The sequence below is a fragment of the Bubalus bubalis genome, chromosome 6 (genome assembly GCF_019923935.1).
Source record: "Bubalus bubalis isolate 160015118507 breed Murrah chromosome 6, NDDB_SH_1, whole genome shotgun sequence".
NCBI classification, from domain to species: domain Eukaryota; kingdom Metazoa; phylum Chordata; class Mammalia; order Artiodactyla; family Bovidae; genus Bubalus; species Bubalus bubalis.
The window spans coordinates 108,089,550-108,111,074 of NC_059162.1; the positions used below are offsets into that span (position 1 = coordinate 108,089,550).

General features: G+C 46.6%; 1 long non-coding RNA gene across 1 annotated transcript; it reads left to right on the top strand.

Annotated features, from left to right (window-relative positions):
• Window positions 1–1,182: 1,182 nt before the first annotated feature.
• Window positions 1,183–21,411, top strand: LOC123334166. The gene is made up of 3 exons (XR_006551988.1): window positions 1,183–1,318; window positions 15,302–15,405; window positions 21,086–21,411. It is a non-coding gene; the product is annotated as an uncharacterized LOC123334166 (long non-coding RNA).
• The last annotated feature ends 114 nt before the right edge of the window (window positions 21,412–21,525 follow it).

The following is a 21,525-nucleotide window of genomic DNA, read 5'->3' on the forward strand; positions in this document are numbered from 1 at the left end:
CGTACTTCAGTCCATGGGGTCGCAAAGAGTCGGACATGACTGAGCGACTGAACTGAACTAACTGATGCATGTTTAACAACTAGCTCTCTGGAAAAAAAGCCTTTTTGCCAATTTCTGCAGTGTAAGTACTTCCAGCATGATTGATTTCAAGCCACCCAGGTGATGTCACACATCAGAAGGCAGAGCTAGGGTGGGATGCTGATAGTCTGAACTCCTGAGCTGGGACCAGTCTGCTCCCAGTCACTACTGGTTGCAGGCGAGCAGGGAGGCCTTATTTCTTTTTCTAGAACAAGTGGGCAAGCAAGCTCCTCTCATTTCCCTTTGTCTCCTGCCCCAACACTGAGCCTGGGCCCTGCACAGAGTTAGCACTGAGGCCCAGAAGTATTCTGGAAGGATAAGCAAGGCAGAAAAGAACCCTCAGGAGCATCATATCCCATTTCATCGAGGAATCCCTATAAGCCAGCTCTGACAAGGCAGTCAGCGGCAGGCAAGGGTGCCCCATGTGATCAGATTTCAGGGCTGAGGACGGGAGGAGAGCACGCTGGGATGGGAGGCTGATGAGCTGATGGTAATAATTATGACAATTATGCAAAATACACAAATAATAATTACAGAAAATCATGATTATTATTTGTGGGTGTGAGATGTCTCCAGCTTTTTGGAACTGTGTAGAAGCCTCAGATGCCCCTTTTCCCTTGGGAGTGGGGGTGTCACAGCCAAGCTCCGGGCTGTGTGGCAGGAACTGGGGTTTACAGTCGTTCGCTAGACAGCTGGCTCCTGCCCCGGGTTGGTGGGATCCAGCCTTCCCCACCCAATGCCAGGCCAGGCTGGGCCAGACAAGACCCTAGTGGCATATTAAAGCCCCTCTTTTGGAACTCCAACAAGAGGAGTTGCCATAGAGCTGGGAAACTGATGGGAACTGGATTTAAGATGGCACCAGGACCTCCACAGCTGGAAGTCATTAACTATTAATATGACTCAGGTTCAGTTCCTTGCCTCTGCTTTTTCTGTTTTGCTATCAATTAGGCAGCTCTCTCTTTTTCCCCCCTTCTATTTCAAACCCCTGAGAGACAACATTTGATTGGTTCAGTTGATGACCACTGTCTCCTTGTAGAGCGTGTTGTGTCAGGCCATGTGATAGGCTATTAGGTAGCCTATGGATGAGCTGCGCTTGTGTCAGGTGCTCATGTGTGGCCCAATCAGATGCCAGTGCTGAGCTGGCTGTCTTTGGCAGGGTAGATTCAAACAGAAGTTGTTGCATGGAGGAAGACATGTTCTGTGTGAATATAAATCCTGATACTTCATTCAGTAGATTATGGTGAGTCCTGCAAGATCCTTGAGGATGTGATTTTTATATTAAAAAAACGTATTTATATATTTATTTTTGGCTCTGTTGGGTTTTCATTGCTGCACAGGCTTTTCTCTAGTTGTGGCAATCAGGGGCTACTAGTTGCGGAGCAGGGAGCAGAGACTTCAATAGTTGGGACCTTTGGGCTCTAGAGCACAGGCTCAATAGTTGCAGCACACGAGCTTAGTTGCTCCGTGGCATGTGGGATCTTCCCAGACCAAGGATTGAACCCGTGTCTCCTGTGTTGGCAGATGGATTCTTTACCATTGAGCCAAAGAGAATCACTGGAGGCAGAGAACGGAGGGAGGAAGGCCATGTGATTGGCTGCTGCCTCAGCCCAGTGAAAGATAAACTGAGTTGGTCTAATTTAGAAGATCCGGCTGGCCTGGATTTGAGTAGGAGAGTGAGTATCCTAGGGTGCCAAATTTAATAAAGCACTCATTTTCAAGGATGTTCTTGCCTGCTTCACCTAACCCTGGGTTGGGGCAGGGAGGAGGTAGTTGGTGGAGAAGGCAGCCTAACTGGTGGGTTGCAGGTGAGGCTAAGGCTGAGGCTTCTGATGTTATGGACCTCCAGAGGATGAAGAGGCCAGGCCTGGAGTTGGGGAAGCAGAGGAAGCAGGGGCAGGTTTAGGAGGAGGCTGATAAATTCACCTTGGGGTGTGCTGAGTCTCAGGTGCTTGTGGGATATTAAAGGTGAGATTTCTAGTAGACAGATGGGAATATGGGTTTGAAACATGGAGAGGAGTCAGAGATGGTGAGATGGCCTTTGATAGTGTCAAGTGTAGAGTCCACGAGGCGCTGTGTGTGCTGGGCACAGAGCACATGCTCAGGAAATGTTTGGTAAACAATGCTTGAAGTCCTGGGAGTGGACCTGCTCCCCCAAGGAGTGGTGCAGGGAGGCGTGGGTCATTAGTGGCAAAATGTCAGGCATCTAACAATATTCTCTGGGTTAGAGGCATTTTTGAATAGAAGGAAAGTCTTCAGGGGTCCTTGAGATAACCACATGCTCATATTTATGTATTGTCTTGTCCTTGAGAATGGATGGAGCGTGAATATCTAGTTGAAGGGTTAGGACCAAGGGTCAGGAGATCTCTTCCCTCTTCTCTGACTGTGAAGGTCTTTGCTCATCTAAGAAATGTCTTTTGGGGATCACCTGGAGATCATACCTGAATGGTCTAGTGGTTTTCTCCACTTTCTTCAATTTCAGTCTGAATTTGGCAATAAGGAGTTCATGATCTGAGCCAAAGTCAGTTCCTGGCCTTGTTTTTGCTGACTGTATAGAGCTTCTCCATCTTTGGCTGCAAAGAATATAATCAATCTGATTTCAGTGTCAACCATCTGGTGATGTCCATGTGTAGAGTCTTCTCTTGTGTTGTTGGAAGAGGGTGTTTGCTATGACCAGTGAGTTCTCTTGGCAGAGCTCTATTAGCTTTTGCCCTGCTTCATTCCGTACTCCACGGCCAAATTTGCCTGTTACTCCAGGTGTTTCTTGACTTCCTACTTTTGCATTCCAGTCCCCTGTAATGAAAAGGACATCTTTTTTGGGTGTTATTTCTAGAAGGTCTTGTAGGTCTTCATAGAACTGTTCAACTTCAGCTTCTTCAGCGTTACTGGTCGGGGCATAGACTTGGGTTATGTGATACTGAATGGTTTGCCTTGGAAACGAACAGAGATCATTCTGTCATTTTTGAGGTTGTATCCAAGTACTGCATTTTGGACTCTTTTGTTGACTGTGATGGCTACTCCATTTCTTCTAAGGGACTCTTGCCCACAGTAATAGATATAATGGTCATCTGAGTTAAATTCACCCATTCCAGTCCATCTTAGTTCACTGATTCCTAGAATGTTGACGTTCACTCTTGCCATCTCCTGTTTGACCACTTCCAATTTGCCTTGATTCATGGACCTGACATTCCAGGTTCCTATCGCAAAGAGTCGGACACGACTGAGCGACTGATCTGATCTGATCTGATGCAATATTGCTCCTTACAGTGTCAGCCCTTGGTTCTATCACCAGTCCCATCCACAACTGGGTGTTTTTGCTTTCACTCCATCCCTTCATTCTTTCTGGAGTTATTTTTCCACTGGTCTCCAGTAGCATATTGGGCACCTACCGACCTGGGGAGTTCATCTTTCAGTATCCTATCTTTTTGCCTTTTCATACTGTTCATGGGGTTCTCAAGGCAAGAATACTGAAGTGGTTTGCCATTCCCTTCTCCAGTGGACCACATTCTGTCAGACCTCTCCACCATGACCCAACCATCTTGGGTGGCCCCACATGCCATGGCTTAGTTTCACTGAGTTACACAAGGCTGTGGTCCTAGTGTGATCAGACTGGCCTGTTGTCTGTGATTGTGGCTTCAGTCTGTCTGCCCTCTGATGCTCTCTCTCAGTGCCTACCATCTTACTTGGGTTTCTCTTACCTTGAACGTGGGGCATCTCTTCACGGCTGCTCCAGCAAAGCGCAGCCGCTGCTCCTTACCTCGGACGTAGGGTAGCTCCTCTTGGCTGCCGCTGAGACATTGTACAGGAGAGAGTAATCAACCATCCCCAAGAAAAATAAATGCAAAAAAGCAAAATGGCTGTCTGAGGAGGGCTTACAAATAGCTGTGAAAAGAAGGGAAGTGAAAAGCAAAGGAGAAAAGGAAAGATATACCCATATGAATTCAGAGTTCCAAAGAATACCAAGGAGATAAGAAAGCCTTCCTCAGCAATCAATGCAAAGAAATAGAGAAAAACAATAGAATGCAAAAGACTAGAGATCTCTTCAAGAAAATTAGAGGTATCAAGGGAACATTTCATGCAAAGATGGGCTCAATAAAGCACAGAAATGGTAGGGACCTAACAGAAGCAGAAGATATTAAGAAGAGGTGGCAAGAATACACAGAAGAACTATATAAAAAAGATCTTCACAACCCAGATAATCACAGTGGTGTGATCACTCACCTAGAGCCAGACATCCTGGAATGTGAAGTTAAGTGGGCCTTAGGAAGCACCACTACGAACAAAGCTAGCGGAGGTGATGGAATTCCAGTTGAGCTCTTTCAAATCCTGAAAGATGATGCTGTGAAAGTGCTGCACTCAATATACCAGCAAATTTGGAAAACTCAGCAGTGGCCACAGGGCTGGAAAAGGTCAGTTTTCATTCCAGTCTCAAAGAAAGGCAATGCCAAAGAATGCTCAAACTACCGCACAATTGCACTCATCTCACACACTAGTAAAGTGATGCTTTAAAATTCTTCAAGCCAGGCTTCAGCAATAAGTGAACCGTGAACTTCTAGATGTTCAAGCTGGTTTTAGAAAAGGCAGAGGAACCAGAGATCAAATTGCCAACATCTGCTGGATCATCGAAAAAGCAAGAGAGTTCCAGAAAAACATCTATTTCTGCTTTATTGACTATGCCAAAGCCTTTGACTGTGTGGGTCACAATAAACTGTGGAAAATTCTTCAAGAGAAGGGACTACCAGACCACCTGACCTGCCTCTTGAGAAACCTGTATGCAGGTCAGGAAGCAACTGTTAGAACTGGACATGGAACAACAGACTGGTTCCAAATAGGAAAAGGAGTACGTCAAGGCTATACATTGTCACCTTGTTTATTTAACTTATATGCAGAGTACATCATGAGAAATGCTGGACTGGAAGAAGCACAAGCTGGAATCAAGATTGCCGGGAGAAATATCAATAACCTCAGATATGCAGATGACACCACCCTTATGGCAGAAAGTGAAGAGGAACTAAAGAGCCTCTTGATGAAAGTGAAAGTGGAGAGTGAAAATATTGGCTTAAAGCTCAACATTCAGAAAACGAAGATCATGGCATCGGTCCCATCACTTCATGGGAAATAGATGGGGAAACAGTGGAAACAGTGTCAGACTTTATTTTTTTGGGCTCCAAAATCACTGCAGATGGTGATTGCAGCCATGAAATTAAAAGACGCTTACTCTTTGGAAGGAAAGTTATGACCAACCTAGATAGCATATTGAAAAGCAGAGACATTACTTTGCCAACAAAGGTCCATCTAGTCAAGGCTATGGTTTTTCCAGTGGTCATGTATGGATGTGAGAGTTGGATTGTGAAGAAGGCTGAGCGCTGAAGAATTGATGCTTTTGAACTATGGTGTTGGAGAAGATCTTGAGAGTCCCTTGGACTGCAAGGAGATACAACCAGTCCATCCTGAAGGAGACCAGTCCAGGGTGTTCATCGGAAGGACTGATGCTGAAGCTGAAACTCCAATACTTTGGCCACCTGATGCAAAGAACTGACTCATTTGAAAAGACCCTGATCCTGGGAAAGATTGAGGGCAGGAGGATAAGGGGATGACAGAGGATGAGATGGCTGGGTGGCATCACTGACTCGATGGACATCAGTTTGGGTGAACTCCGGGAGTTGGTGATGGACAGGGAGGCCTGGTGTGGTGCGATTCATGGGGTTTCAAAGAGTCAAACACAACTGAGTGACTGAACTGAAACTGAACTGAACTGGAGATCATGCCTGGTCATGAGTGAGAGCATAACCCTCCACACATGTGTGAGATCTCAAATGAGACTTTACAGTCATGAATTCACTTGAGCTCTGTTGTTTCCTTGTGATGGAGAATACAGAAGACTCATCCCCATTTTATAGATGAAGCACTGAGGCTCTGAGTTGGTCAGGGAAGCCTGGATTAAAATCTTGGTCTGCTTAAAAAGATATATTCTCCTGAACCTGGAAGTCATCCTGTATTCTAGGCTTTCCTGACATATATGATAATAGGATGACATCAGAGCTATATTTGTTATTTTATTATTCAGTAGCTAAATCATGTCCAACTCTTTGCCACCTCATGGACTGCAGCATGCCAAGCTTCCCTATCCTTCACTATCTCCCAGAGTTTGCTCACACTCAGGTCCATTGAGTTGATGATGCCATCCAACCATCTCATCCTCCGTTGCCCGCTTCTCCTCCTGCCTTCAATCTTCTCCAGAATCTGGATCTTTTCCAATGAGTTGACTCTTTGCATCAGGTGGCCAAAGTATTGGAGCTTCAGCTTTAGCATAAGTCCTTCCAGAGCTATATAAATGGCTCATATTTATCAAGGACTTATTATGTGCTGGATACTATATGTGTATATATATATATTTAATTAAGAGCTCTGCTAAAATTTGTCATTTATTATTGGCTGCACTGGGTCTTTGTTGCTGCGTGTGGGCTTTCTCCAGTGGCTGCTCGTGGGGACTACTGTCTAGCTGCAGCGTGGGCTTCTCATTCCAGCGCCTTCTGTTGCTGTGGAGCCCCGGCTCTAGGGCTTCCGTAGTTGTGGTGCAGTGGCCTAGTTGCAGTGCAGCACGAGGAACCTTCCTGGACTGGGGATTGAACCCATGTCCCCTGCATCCGCAAGCAGGTTCCCAACCAAAGCAGATTACCAGACCACCAGGGAAGTCCTGGATACTATATTTTTCATTTAAACCTCATTTAAGCCTCACAACAATTCTGTGAGGTAAGCGCTATCATCCATCTATTGGCAAGAGTAAAAAAAGACAGGTAACATCCAGTTCTGGCCGTGGTGTGGGAAGAAAGCTCTTGTGTACATCACTGAGGTTGAGAATTGCTTATAAATGTTAGGGAACAAAATCAGCAGTAGCAATTAAAATTTAAAATACAAACACCCTGTAATTCACAAATCCCTCTTTTGGGAATCCCTCTCATGGGAATAAAAACATCAGAGCACAAGTATAAGATATTCATTATAGCAGCATTTGTAGCACTGAAAAAGAAACAATTGAACATCCATCAAGAGGGAAGTAGCTAAGTAACTCCTGGCTGAATTAAGCTGCGGATGGTTCCACAGGCAGTGAGGAGGGGGAGCTATGTGCGCAGGCACTGACCTGGAGAGTTGTTTGTGACTTACTACATGAACAAAGCGAGTCTGGAGTAATGTGAATCCTATTTTTAAAATTAAATAAATCAGAAATAAAAAGACAAAAAGCCCCCATAGTTTTTTTGTGTTTGTATGGGCCTAGAAAATTATCTGGAAGGATGTGCACCATCTGTTGTGACCTTGGGGAAATGACTTTGAAGGCAGGGAGGGGGAGAAAATGAAATTTTCATGCACTTCTGCATTCCTCAACTAAGAATGTGACAGTCATGGGTGGCTTCATAGAGGTGGTGACATTTGAGTTGAATCTTTTTATTTAAACTTTTTTTTTTTTGGTTGAGTTGGCTCTTCGTTGCTGGGTGTGGGTTTTTCTTTAGTTGCAGCAAGCGGGGCTCCTCTCCCTTGCGTGCACAGGCTTCTCACTGCAGTGGTTTCTCTTGTTGCGGAGCACAGGCTGTAGGGCAAGTGGGCTTCAGTGGTTGTGGCACACGGGCTTAGTTGCCCCGTGGCATGTGGAATCTTCCCAGACCAGGGATCAAACCCCGAGCTTCCCTGCATTAGGAACGTGGAGTGTTAGCCACTGGACCACCAGGGAAGTCCTGAGTTGACTCTTGAAGGAAGAATGGAAGTTTGCCAGATAATGAGTTGGGAGAGGCAACATTTTAGGCAGAGGTGCAGAGATGCGGGGGTGGGGTGGGGTGGCTGCTTGCTTCCTACTCTGTGCCCCAAGCCTCTGAGGAAAGAGTGCAGATTAAAATGAGATAACGTATGTGCAGCAGCTGGGGCACAGTGGACCTCAACTCCCGTAAACCGGACTGTCTCTCCATATATCAGAATATGGATTAAAGATCGTATGTGGTGAATGCATATTAGGTACAGGATGGAGAAGGGGTGAGGATGTGGGTGGTGGGGTTCATGGGCAGAGGCCTCTTCATTCTTTGTTTCTTTTATTCCTTCCTCCTCTCCTTTAATTAATTAATCTTCCTTGTGTTCTCCCCCAATCCCTCTCTTTCTGCTTCTGCTCCACTCAATCCCCTTTGCCCCCTCCCACAGGCACTTGCAGGGAGAGTTACTGCGGGACAGTAGGCTGGACATGCTGTGTACCATCTTGATCTGGGCAACTCAGGCAAGACCCTGGCCTGTAATGCCAGATCAACTTGGGTTCACATTCCAGCTCTTCCACTCACTATGTGGCCTCAGGTTGGTGGTTTAGCCTCTCTGAGCTACAGCTTCTTCATCTGTAAAATGTACATAATGATTCTTTTCTCACGGGGTTGCTGTGAAGATGAAACGAGAAAATGTTTACATCTAGCACTGACTTCTTAATTTTCTTTCAGCCTGGTTTTGGAGAGGATTCTGGCCAAATCTGTGAATCTCTGCTGTCCCTTTTGTTTAAGGGGCTTCCTTTTTGCCTAAAAGCCAAACTTGAATTGTGGATTATCCATGGTCAGCTTTCAATTCTGTACATGCTATAGGGTTCTGCTTGCCCTCTCTTCCTCTTAAACTCAGAAAAGAAAGTGAATCAAAACAGTTCCAGGCAGGGGACTTGCCTGGTAGTCCAGTGGATAAGAATCTGCCTTGCAATGCAGGGGACACGGGTTCAATCCCTGGTCGGGGTTCTAAGATCCCACGTGCTGCAACTACTGGAGCCTGTGCGCCACAACTGGAGAGTCCCTCTGCCGCAGCGAAAGATCCCACGTGATGCAGCTAAGGCCTGAGGCAGCCAATTTATATATTTAAAAAAAAAAAAAAAAGCCCTAGCGCCAGCAGCAGAACCTGTATGACGGCCAGGACTGGCTCCCAGGGATGGTTAAAGGGGGGCAGCTGCGGGTAGCTGGGGGCAGACAGCAGAGGGTTTGGAGGCTCTCCAGCACCCACTGGAGTTCCTCCCTAGTTCTGTGTGCATGTGCGAGGGGTGCTGGGAAGGGCCCATTAGTGGTGATGGAAAGAGCTCTGAGTTATTAATGGTGTTTGTAGTTGTAAGCTCCGCTAACGATGATAAGCATGTGCATTGTAATAATGAGTGTAATGAGAACTTTCACAATGAATTAATAGATCTGTTGTGACTTTGATGACTGTGGTAAGTGGGCTAGAGCATGATTCTATGTTCATAGCCTGGTCACAGCCCGGTGGAGGCACGGGTGCATGAGGGTAGGAGAGAGCCTGGGGTTAGTGGCAGCCGGGAGGTGGGCAGACCTGGGTGTGTATCTCTGCACAGTATCTTCAGAGCTGTGTGCCTTGGCATGGTCATGTTACCTCTCTGAGCCTCAGTTTCCTCATCTGTAAATGGGAGATGATAATAACACCATCCTACAGACCCATGAGGATTAAATGAGATAATGCACCGGAAGCAGGCAATGCTTCTTCCTTCAGGCACTGGCTGCTTTGATGAGTGCCACCTATGCCCCAGCTGCTGGCCGTTCGTGCTGGCTGTTCCCTCTGCCTGGCACGCTCTCCTCCCAGACCTTTACCTGGCTTGCCCCTCCTGCTGGCACGTCTCTGCTCAGATGTCACCTCATCCGGGAGGCCTTTTCTCACCTCTTTATCCAAAACAATGCCCCACACTCAATCCCTCGTCTGCTTTATCTTTATTCATAGCTGTTGACATTTTATATATGTAGTGGTTTAGTACTTTATTGTCTGTATCTCCCTCTTGACTATAAGTGTCTTAAGAACAAGGGCTTGTTTTTGGTTCACTGTGGAATCTCCAGTGCTTGGAACAGCACCAGCTCACAGGAGGCACTTGGAAATATTTACTGCATAAGTGAAGGCATAGGGTATGTGCTTTATAAACAGTGACCAGGTTACAACTGTGTGAGCAAATGAGGAGGAACCAAGGCAATGAAGAAACTTCACGGTGAAGCGTCTCTCCAAAGGCTCCGTCTTCACAGGAAGACTCAGAGCCTCCTGCCCTCACTGCACAGCCCTCTCTGCATCACTGAGAGGGAGAATTACAAAGCTATGATTAATGATCTTGGATAAGGCATCAGACCGTACCACTGAGAAGAGATATGCCAGGCCTGGGGACAGCGCATCGAGAAGGACAAAGAGTAAGGTTGCTATGCCTGTGGAGCCATGAGAAGCGATCTTAGTCCTTCTGCCAGCCCCCTGGATTCTGTCTGGAAAGTCTCCAAAAGTACTGTGTGCCCATGCGTCTGTTGTGAGGTGTGTGCTGGCGTGTCATTGTGAGTATGCTGGTGTGTGTGTGTGTGTGTGTGTGTGTATGAACCCACATCCTGTGTTTGTTTGCTTGTTTGTGTGTGTTGGGGAAACAATCACGTGTGTGACTGTCCACGAGTGTGCTGGCGTGGGCTTGTGTGGAAGTTTGGCGGTAGATGGTAGTGTGTGGGTTGGAGTATTGGTGAATTTGTTGTGAACCTTTGCTTGGGAGTGAGCTGGTGGTGTGTGCTCATGAAACTATGTGTGTGCTTGTGTTGTGAGTGGGTTGGAACATGTTTTGTGTGTATATTCTAGCTCTGGAAGGTGGATGATAAGAGGGTACGTGTGTTTGGGGGGGTTAGGGTGTGAACTCCGTGACTGGTTCATCACGAATTCTTGAGGCCAGGTGCAGTGTGTCCTGAAGGCATCCCCCCTTGAGGCTGGTACTACCAAAGATACCAGTTGTATCATTTTGCTTGTGTGACAAGACATCCTGACACAGAGCCATGGAGAGAAAGGTGGGTCTCTTGGGAAGATTTCTGCTGATTGCTGCTGCTTGAATAGAAACACAATTATTTCATAAGGCTGGGATGGCAGTGTTGGAAATAGCCGAGTGCAGAACTGGAGCGACAGGGACCACATCCCATTTGATACTAATTGGTTTGATGATGATAATTGTTGCATTGCAGACGGTGTGACTATCTCCTAATTTAATATAATCAATAAGGTAACAACAGCTCAATGCAAATGAGATGTAGGGAACCATGGGGCCATTTGTAAGTCGTGTTCTTAAGGCATTTTCCTAATTAGCTGGAGCCAGGCTCCCCTCCCCTGGAATGTGGGAGAAGCGATCATTGAGATTGCTGTGCTTTCTCCAAACCTCCACTGTCAGAGAGGCTCAAGAAGGGCTCTTATCCTGGGGGCTCCCAGGAACCCATGGACTTTCTTAGGAGAAGCTGAAATAGGTCAGGGAGCCCATAGTTCAATAGGACACTTCCCTGCAGATTCACGGTACTCCCCAGCTTGAACCCCTGTAGTTTCACTGTCTCTTCCATCTGATTAGGAGGTGCTCCAGGGCAAGGATTTTGCTTTTCCCATCAGACTGGTCACTTCATCACTCAGGGACCTATGTCTCTTTTATTGAATCAAGGCCCCAAATGCTACTGCTGTTGCTTTATTTAACAGACCAGAGCCTTGCCAAGGCCATGGTGGGGGTTCCCTTTCAGAGCAGAGTTTTGATTCTGCTCTTGGCCTGGTGCTTGCCCAGACCTTGTGAGTGCGTGCATATGTGTATACCGCAGCACGCTCCTGATAGTGTCGGGAACACGGCCTGCCAGCAGGGATGTGGCTTAATGTAGGACTTTGGAAAAGACTCTGGATCCAGACTGCTTGGGCTACTTACTGGGGCACCTTGGCAAGTCACTTGACCTCTCTGTGCCTCCACTTCCTCATTCTATAAATGCGGAAAAAATCCTTACTCATGGATCCCTTGTGAAATTTAAGTGAGCTAGTGTGTTCACTCACTTTAATATGTATTCTAGTAAAATAAACTAGTTCCTGAGTCTCATTAGTCACATTCAAGTGTTTAATAGCCACCTGTGGCTAGTAGCCAGAGGATTGGACCAAGTAGATATCATGCATCATTTCTGTATCCTTTCCATCATCACGGAAAGTTGTATTGGGCAGAGCGGCTGCAGACTTTTGATGCTGAGTAATCTGAGCTCCAAGCAGGTTCCACACTTCTCCAGATTTCGCTATAGGTGCATCTGTGTTTTCTCTAACTAATTCAGCGCCTCGCACAAACTCCCCTCCTGCTGACAGAAAGAATCCGGCCCTGCGCCACCTCTTGTCACACCCCTGGCACCTGACACCTAGGCCTGGGAGCTCTAGTGGCTGTTGTACCAGATGGCCTGGGAGTTATTAATGAGAGACCACGTGTGTTTGTGTGTGCGTGTGAGCTGGGGCCGTGTGCTGTGATCATCATTTTGGGGCCTTCCTCGGGGAAGTAACAAACGGCATCACATCCCAGGAGTGCTCCCGTGGGCGCCATTTCAGAAATCAGTGTGAAAGGCTCCTGGTCCCTGCTGAGTGGTCCTGTGGCCCCACAGCTAAGTGACCCAAAGGCTGTGGGACTGCCATGGCTTCACATCCCCTCATCCCCACCCTGGCTCTCTGGGCCTCGTGCTCTCTGTGCTGACTCGACTTGTCAGCAGCCTTAAGGCTCCAGCCCTGACTCTATTAGTAGCCAGTGATCTGACCTTGGAGGAATCACCTTTTGTCTCTCAGCCTCACTTTTCTCATCAGTAAAGTAGGGGAAGAGAGGGGACATTATACAAACTCTGAAGCCCCTTAGAACTGTAATATTTGGGATTTACACTCAATTCCACCTTCCAGATCAAGGAAAAGACCACAGGTCTGTGTGTTTAGGGTGATGAGGGTACTGAAACCTCCTTGTTAAATCTTCAGATTTCTGGATCCCACCTGGATCCGCTGCTGCAGGGTGATGACCCTGCAGATGACGACTTTGAACTGTCTTTGCTTTTCCCTAGTAGTTCTTATGCACCATCATGTTAGACAGCCTTTGGCCCAAGGGCACAGGCTGGGTCTCCAGTGCTCCTGCTTTCGGAGAAGAAGGGCTGAGGCACCAGGTACAAGAGAGGGTTGAGTGGAGACGTTAGCGCAGGTAGGGTGAGGAAGGCTGTGTCTTCCAGGGACCCCTTGTCGAAAGCCAGGTTCCAGAGTTTGGCTGACTGGATGTGAGGTCTGGCTCGGAACAGAAGCACAGCTGGGAGATATGTTCTGAGGGGCAGGTGGGGTTGCTTCTCTGGATTTCTGGAAACAAGGTCTGACCCAGTGGAAGGGACTGTAGTAAGTAGGCAAGAAGGTTCTACATGGCTCCAAATCCTGGCTTAGTGATAACTTAACCATATGACCTTGGGCAATTAATTGAACCTCATCTATAGAGTGGTGACTGTATGATCTGCCTTACAAGACAGTATATGTAAAAGCTCCTGGTGCATAGAAGTACTTACATACTCTCCTTCACCCACTAGCTTCCAGGATCCTCTTTGACAGGGCTCAGAGTCATATGGGCGCCTGGGTAGTATTAGGATAGTAATTTAACTGCCACTTGCACCATATTCTGTGGTTTACCAAGCACTTTATTATCTCATGATGGGCTTGTGACACCCTGATGGAAAAACCGAGGTTCAAAGAAACTTGGTGACTTGCTCAAGGTCATTTGCTGGGACTTAGGATATGGAACAGGTCCACATCTGTTTGAACTGAGACCCACTGTTTCACAGTGGGTCAAAGCTTCCCTGTACTTCTTTTTTAAAAGAATTTCTTCATGTTCATATTTGGCTGTGCTCCATTGCTACGGGAGGGCTTTCTGGACTTGTGGGGAACTGGGCTGTTTGTTGCGGTATGCTGGCTTTTCATTGCAGGGCTTCTCTTCTTGTGACAACCAGGCTCGAGGGCACGCAGGCTTCAGTAGTTGTGGTACACTGGCTTAGTTGCTCTGAATCATGTGGAATCTTCCCCAACCAGGGATTGAACCTGTGTCCCCTGCATTGGTAGGCAGATTCTTAACCACTGGACCACCAGGGAAATCCTCCCGGCACTTCTTAAAGACAGTGAATTGGTGGGGCAAAGTGGGTGGGATGGAGCCATAGGGAGACTCCTAGGAAATGTCCACCTGGGTTGGGCTCCTGCTTGGCCCAGTGATGTTGGAATGGGTGTCTGTTGTTGGGGGAGCCTTGTTCTGACATCCTGTTCAGGATGCACTGGTGGGAGTAGGGGTGAGTCTGTTCTCTTGCCTCTGATCTTGCAGCCTGGACTTCTGCGTGCTGGGCCAAGTCCCAGTTCCCCTCCTTGTGACTTATTCACCATCTACAGCTGTGTTTTAAGGGACTGAGTGGAGAATAAGCCTGTGAGGTTGAAAAAGGCAGGGATAAACAGACCATACATGTAGGCAGCCGTTAACATCAGCACAATAGTGCCATGGTTCTGGGCAGGAGGCTGGCAGAGGTGTCAGCCCACAACTGCCCAGGTGTGAGCTTGAGCAGGCTGGAGGGAGTCATGGTCAGGCAGGAAGCAGAGCTGGGCAGGTATCTGGCTCTGGAGTTGGCACAGGACGGGCATGGGCTGATACCTCAGACAGAGGCTGCTAGGACCATGGCCAGCTCAATACACATGCTAGTGTCTGGACCCCTTGCAGACTTTTATCCCCAGACTTGCTAACCCTGCCTGCCACCCGACTCTCTAGTTGTTAAAGAGCCTTTGCAAACCCCCTTCTTAGCTTAGTCTCTGAGAAGTTCCTCCAGCAGCTCTCAAACTGTTTCCAGAAGGATACCTGTGATTTTGATCTGCCTGGAGGGGTTCTCTTGAAGTGGTTCATATCCTTCAAGGGTCCAATTTTGTTGGTGGGTGATTCTTGTCATCCCCTGGAGCCCCCATATTTTTAGTCCAGGGTCCAGTCCCAGCCAGCGACTCAGTCTTTACTTGAGTAGGCCACTAAAGTCTGCTTTGAGTTGGAGCGAATCTCTGCTTTTTCTCAGCCAGTCATGCTGCCCACTCTCTCAAGTCCCTAATGCCCTCTAACCAATATTTCTCCCCAGCTCCTCTTTTTCCTCCCTTTTTGCTTGTGACTGCTTGAGTGAATCAGAGATGAAGATAAGAAGTCACAAGTGGAGAAGCTTTTCCCACTAATGAGCTCTCTGAGGGCCGCAGAGTCCCTCCCTTTGTCCCACCCTGCCCTGTTCACTTATTTATAACAAATCACAGGGAGAAGAAGGACCAATCAGCTTGCAACCCTGCCCGGTCAACAATCAGAGGGAACACAGAAGAGGATGACTCTGAGAATTTGCTTGGGGGAAAATGGAGAAGCATTGAACTTTATATTTTTTCTCAGCATAATATCATTTTGTCCAAGCAGATTAGGTATCTACGGCCCCAGAGGGTGATATGACTTCCTAAATCCACGTGGCCAGTGACAGCTAGGCCAAGAACTGGAAGCTGGCTCTTCTGATGCTCGATCTGGTATGATTTCCACTGTAGAACTTCTTTGCTGTCATTGTTGTTTGGCTGCTAAGTAACGTTCAACTCTTCACGACCCCATGGACTGTAGCCCACCAGGCTCCTTCTGGTCCATGGGATTTCCCAGGCAAGAATACGAGAGTGGGCTGCCATTTGCTCCTTCAAGAACTGCTTTAGGATGCATTTATTTTGAAAACTGAAGTGAGGTCTCTGTTGCAACTGACAGCTTGGCATTTCTCTGTCTGTCAACACTTTGATAAATTTAGAAGAAATGGAGTTATTTCGGCACATCTGGAAACTAGCAAAAAGATCAAGATTGCCCCTAATCTGGCTTCACTCTGCTACCATGAGACAAAGTGGCAGGTGACGTGAACATTTTCAAGGAGACAAACTGTTTTTAATTTGTATTGAATTTCAACACAATTTGGCTTGTGGGTAGAAGCTACTATAGATATGCCTGCATTGAATGTGACCTGTAGATCAGAGTCCTTATTCTTTCCAGAAGGTATATTGCTTGTTTTTCTGTGAACTAGACAAGCAGGGGCTGTGGCTAAGCAGTCTGTATTTTGAGTGGCTGTTACCATTATTGTTATTTATGATGTGGGTAGACAAGTATTTGGTGTTTAGTGTTTTGGTGGGATATGGGCCAGGAGAAGCAAGGTGGGACAGTCCATGTAAAACCTGATATTCTGAGGCTCCTGAACATCCTTTCCTATCCATCTAGCTACTTCTCTCTCACATCAAACATTGGAGGGCCAGAGATACCCAAATGTCCCTGAAGAATCTACTTGGAGTGTCTGAAAAGGATCTGGATCCAATTTCCTTTTTTACATAATCAGTCCCAAAGGCTGATTTCCTTTTTTACATAATCAGTCCCAAAGGCCACAGAGTAGACGTCTCTTGAGAGCCTCTGGGCTGCCTCTGGGGGTCTCTCTGGCAGTGCACAGGGTCCTTTTAGGATTTGGAGGCAGGTACAGCAGGGGCCTGAATTCAGTAACCTGGGAGCTGGAATATGAGGTGGGAAGGTCTCTGAGGTTGGTTTCTTCTCACACCTTTTTCCTACATCGAAGGGCAGAATTGACTTTCCTCTGCAAGATTCAGCCAATTGAAATCTTCTGACCGTAGGGCTCATCTACTGCAGTACCCACTACTAATACTACTACTAAGTCACTTCAGTCGTGTCCAACTCTGTGCAACCCCATAGACGGCAGCCCACCAGGCTCTGCCATCCCTGGGATTCTCCAGGCAAGAACACTGGAGCGGGTTGCCATTTCCTCCTCCAATGCATGAAAGTGAAAAGTGAAAGTGAAGTCGCTCAGTCGTGTCCGACTCTTCGAGACCCCATGGACTGCAGCCTACCAGGCTCCTCTGTCCATGGGATTTTCCAGGCAAGAGTACTGGAGTGGGATGCCATTGCCTTCTCCACAGTCATGTCTAAAAACCCCTGTGTTAAAAAAAAAATCACTGTTATTCAGTGCAGGTTGGTACCCTTAACGGAATCGTCTATACCAGGGTGATCCAGCAGCATCTTATAAGATGGCATTGAAGCCAGTACTTCCATTTTTTGTTTTTGATCCCTTGCTACCCTCTGCATTCCTTTGCCTTACACCTAGATTCTCCATATTTGTTCAGCTTTTTAAAAATTAACAACTGGTGTTTATTATCTATCAGGTACTATTCTACTTAGAAAAAGTACTTACTTAATTTTTTCCCCACATCTTTTTTTATTTTTATTTTTTAATATCCCCTTGCATCTTTTGAGTCTCCCTCGCATCTCCTTCCCCATCCCACCCCTCTAGGTTGATAAAGAGCCCCTGTTTAAGTTTCCTGAGCCATATAGCAAATTCCCATTGGCTATCTATTTTACATATAGTAATGTAAGTTTCTGTGTTACTCTTTCCATACATCTCACCCTCTCCTCCCCTCTCCCCATGTCCATAAGTCTGTTCTCTATGTCTGTTTCTCCATTGTTGCCCTGTAAATAAATTCTTCAGTACCATTTTTCTAGATTCCATATATATGTGTTAGAATATGATATTTATTTTTCTCTTTCTGACTTACTTCACTCTGTATAATAGGTTCTAGGTTCATCCACCTCATTAGTTCTAAAGAACAAGTACTTACTTTAGATGTATTTATTCATTTGATCTTCATAGTAGCTCTATGAGGTAGGAACTGTTATTATCCCTATTTTACAGATGAGGAAATTGATGCATGAGGTTAAATATTTTGCCCAAGGTCATACACTAAATAAAGAGCAGAGCTGAGATTTAAACTTGGCAGTTTAACTCCAGAGTCTGCTCTCTGAGCTGATATACTAATTGCCTCTCAAGTGCCAAACAGAAGAGGCATTGATTTTGTTTTTCCTCAAGATTCTGCCTTTCAGATGGACCACCTTGGCCCACCCACCCATCCATCCATCCATCCATCCACACACCTTTTCATTCAGCAAATATTTATTGAAAGCATCTGCTCTGTGCCTAAATTCTGCCAGGTGACAATGGGAGCAAAACCACAGTCCTTATTCTCCCAGAGCTGGCAGACTTATGGAGAAGATAGAAAACACGTCAGCACAGCAATTAACATGTATTTACAAGTGGACATTGGTGTTCTGAAGGAAAAGGACGTGGTTCTATGAACCACACTCTATAAGCCAGGGTTGCCAACCCAGGTGCCTGCATCCCATTTTCCAGCCCTGACCCAGACTCCTGGACCCTCATCAGATATAATTTCCTAAACCTATTAATAATCATTTTCAGAGGCTTCTACTAGTTCTAGTTCCCATCATAGTGTCCAAAGCACCCTCCCAACCTGCCTCTGTTCCCTGGGGTGGACAGTGCCTTCAGATGTGGCCAATTCTAGCTGTTCTCCCAGCACAGTGAAGGCAAGCTTTTGCTTTAGCTGACTCTACAAACCCCCCTGGTTATTTGATTATAGATAGCATTGATTTCCTTTGTCTTGAACAGTGGTTGAAGACTTTTTTGGGGGCATGGATCTCCTTGAGAGATTGACAAAAGCTAAGAACATTTTTTGAGAAAAACAATACCTCCCTAGGTTTATAAGCTACCCAATACTCAAAGGTAGCCTCAAGTTTGCACCCCAGGTTTGGAGGATTCATTTTAGGGCTAAGTGGATTAAACTAGCTGAGTATATAGGTTCTACCCCTGGAAGTTCAATTCCAACTGAGATATAGATGCTGCTTCTTCCTTACCCAGCAGAATTAACTTGTATCTCATGACTCTCCTTCATCTTGGGCAGTGACTGAAGACTTTTTTGGCCATGGAGCTCTTTGAGAGACTGATAAAAGCTAAAGACCTGCTTTGAGAACAATGCACATACTTAGAACAATTTACACATAATTTCAAGGGATTTTCAGTCTTCCTATAGCTCATCCATGGGCCCTAGGTAAAGAATTTCTAACCATAATGATGACCTTTCTTAGTTTTTGTGGCTTCTACCTCTTGACATGACTCCTGAACACTTGGGCATTATTAATGGTCCAGCAGCTTGGTTAATGTCTGGGGGATCCCATGGGTTTCCCAGGACAGTCCCTAAGATACCATTCAGGGTGCCAGGGACCTGTTCCAGAAATGGAGATGCTGCTTGGCACTCCTCTAGATTCTACTAGCTGGAGGTCCTAAGAACGGGTTGTCAGCTTCAGGACTTGCACCCATAACTGCCTATTTTCATGGGTACCCAGTGCCCTCTGTTAACCAGGTTGCTCAAGAGAGACACCCAAGACTCATCTCAGTAATTCTGGCAGGGAAAACAGGTATGAGACACATGTACTACCCCTCCCGACCCACTGCCCGTGATTGATGTTGCTAATCAGTCAGCGCTTTCTTTCCCACTGGGCCCAGATATGGGTTTATAATCCCTTTCAAAAAGTAATTTAGGTAGACACCACCAATCCATCAGAGGTGGCACGTGGGATGAAATATTTTTGTCATCCTGAATGCAGGGGAATATGGGCTGGGCACTTTGGCTCAGCCCACCTCTTGACAGTTTAGGATTTCAGATCTCATATCCCATCTGGCCAAGAACTCCAGGCCTCTGGTCTCAGAGAATCCAAGACTATCCTCTCTGGCCACCCTGTAGTCTGAGGGTGACCCTAGGTTCTCTTCTGTATTCCCCTATAATAATTCACCCATTCCTCACCTAAATGTCTTTGGGGAACATAATTGACAGCCTTGTTACCTCTAGTCTAAAAATATAAAAAATGGCCCGTTCTTACAACTCCTGTGATCCATGCTCCATACTTCTTCAAGCAGACGATGCATCATATGACTCTCATTTTTGAAATTCTGCAGTCCTTTAAAAGAGGAAATCCACATTTCTCACCACACCATATACAACCATCTGGGCTTCCCTCATGGCTCAGGTGGTAAAGAATACACCTGCCAGGCAGGAGACCTGGGTTCAATCCCTGGGATGGGAAGATGGGAGAAGAGAATGGCTACCCACTCCGATATCCTTGCCTGGAGAATTCCATGGGACCAATCTGTAGATGGTGGTATGTGTCTGTGGTCCCAATGTCTTTTCCAGTTTTTCTTCTCGCCACTCTCCTATGCTCTAACAGATTCTTGCCACGCCACATTTTCCGTTATTTTGGGTCTTATGCGCATCACTGTCTCATGATGCTGCTTCTGTTTGCCATGCCTCCTCCTCTTGCACTCCCAGCCCTTTTCTTTGCCTGGTGGACACTCATTCTTCTTTCGAGAGTCTCAGCAAATGCTATCTGCTCTGTGAAAGCCTCTGTGTCCCATGCTGGGACTGGGATTCCAGTGCCCCCTCCCCACTGAGCTCGCTGTGCACGTCCTTTATCCTGGCAAGTTTTGCTCTGGTGCCTGTTTGCTTGGGGGCGGTGTCCAGTGCCTCCCTGTGTGTGAGCACCCAGCCTAAGACGAGGTGAAGAGTGGGGAACTTACGGACATGCACCGCATGTAACTTGCAGTGGGTGAAGACCCCCGGCCTTCTTTTCCTGTCCCCCAAGGCTGCACTTGCTCTATCATATCTTGCCAAGTGAGAGCAGCTTTCGCCTTTTAAGTGATGGCTTTCCTCCTCCTCGCAGAAAGGGCATCTCATTGAAATTCACCAGGAATGGGCAGTTTCTGACATGAGTCTCTCGGCTGGCCGGAGATAAAGCTGCCAACACCCTGCACTCCTGGAAACAGAAGTTGTTGTTCATGAGCTAAGAGCACACCTTGTTTTCACTCCCTTAGACCCCTGGGGTGCCAACACTTTCCCTTCCTCCAGTGGCCTCTCCGAGGTCCCTCTGGCCTCCCTTTTCTCAGTGTGCGATGCTATGCGTGTGAGGGGCCTGGGAACCTCCCACTTACAGTGGAAATGAGGGTACATGAGAAGCCTGGTTAGAGTGGTTGGGTGGGAGGGTGCTGAAGGCTTCAATTTATACAGAGCTTGGTCAGTACAGGTGACTCTCTTCTGTGTCATTTGATGAACATAGACGATGGGGTCCTCAGTAAGCCCAGGGTAGTCCATGGGCTCATGGCAAAAAGTGCCCTTGGAGAAAACAATAAAAATAACATTACTAAGAATAATACACCGCCACATAGCCCTGACTGTGTGCTAGGCACTGCTCTAAATGCTTTTCATATATTAACTCCTTTAGGTTCTTAGCATGGCCCTTTGTGATTGGTTTTATGTTATCATCCCTATTTTACAGATGAGAAAATGGAGGCCAGAGAGAGATTACTGCATGCATGCTATTCTCTGGGTAAATGGGAAAACTGAGACTGACCCAGACATCACCAGAGGGAGGCCATGGATGAGACTGTATTCTGAGTGTAAGAAGAAGAGGAATGTTGGAAATCCCAAAGACATTCTGGTTGTAGCTTTGAGAGTTATTTTACATTCCCAAGCTTATCCTTTCTTACCTAAACAGTAGGATAATTACGTCTTTTTGGAACATTCAACATAAGGATTGGATCAACTCCTAAGTAAAGTGTCTAGCACATTATAGATAATCGATAAACAGTAGCTGTCGTTATTAATTACCTAATTGCTCCCTCCTTTGTGTTGGTTCTGTTTCATAATCTTTCCTTCCAGAGCCTTATCAGGCTGTTTTAATTACGTTTCCATATATCTATCTTGCTGCTATACTCT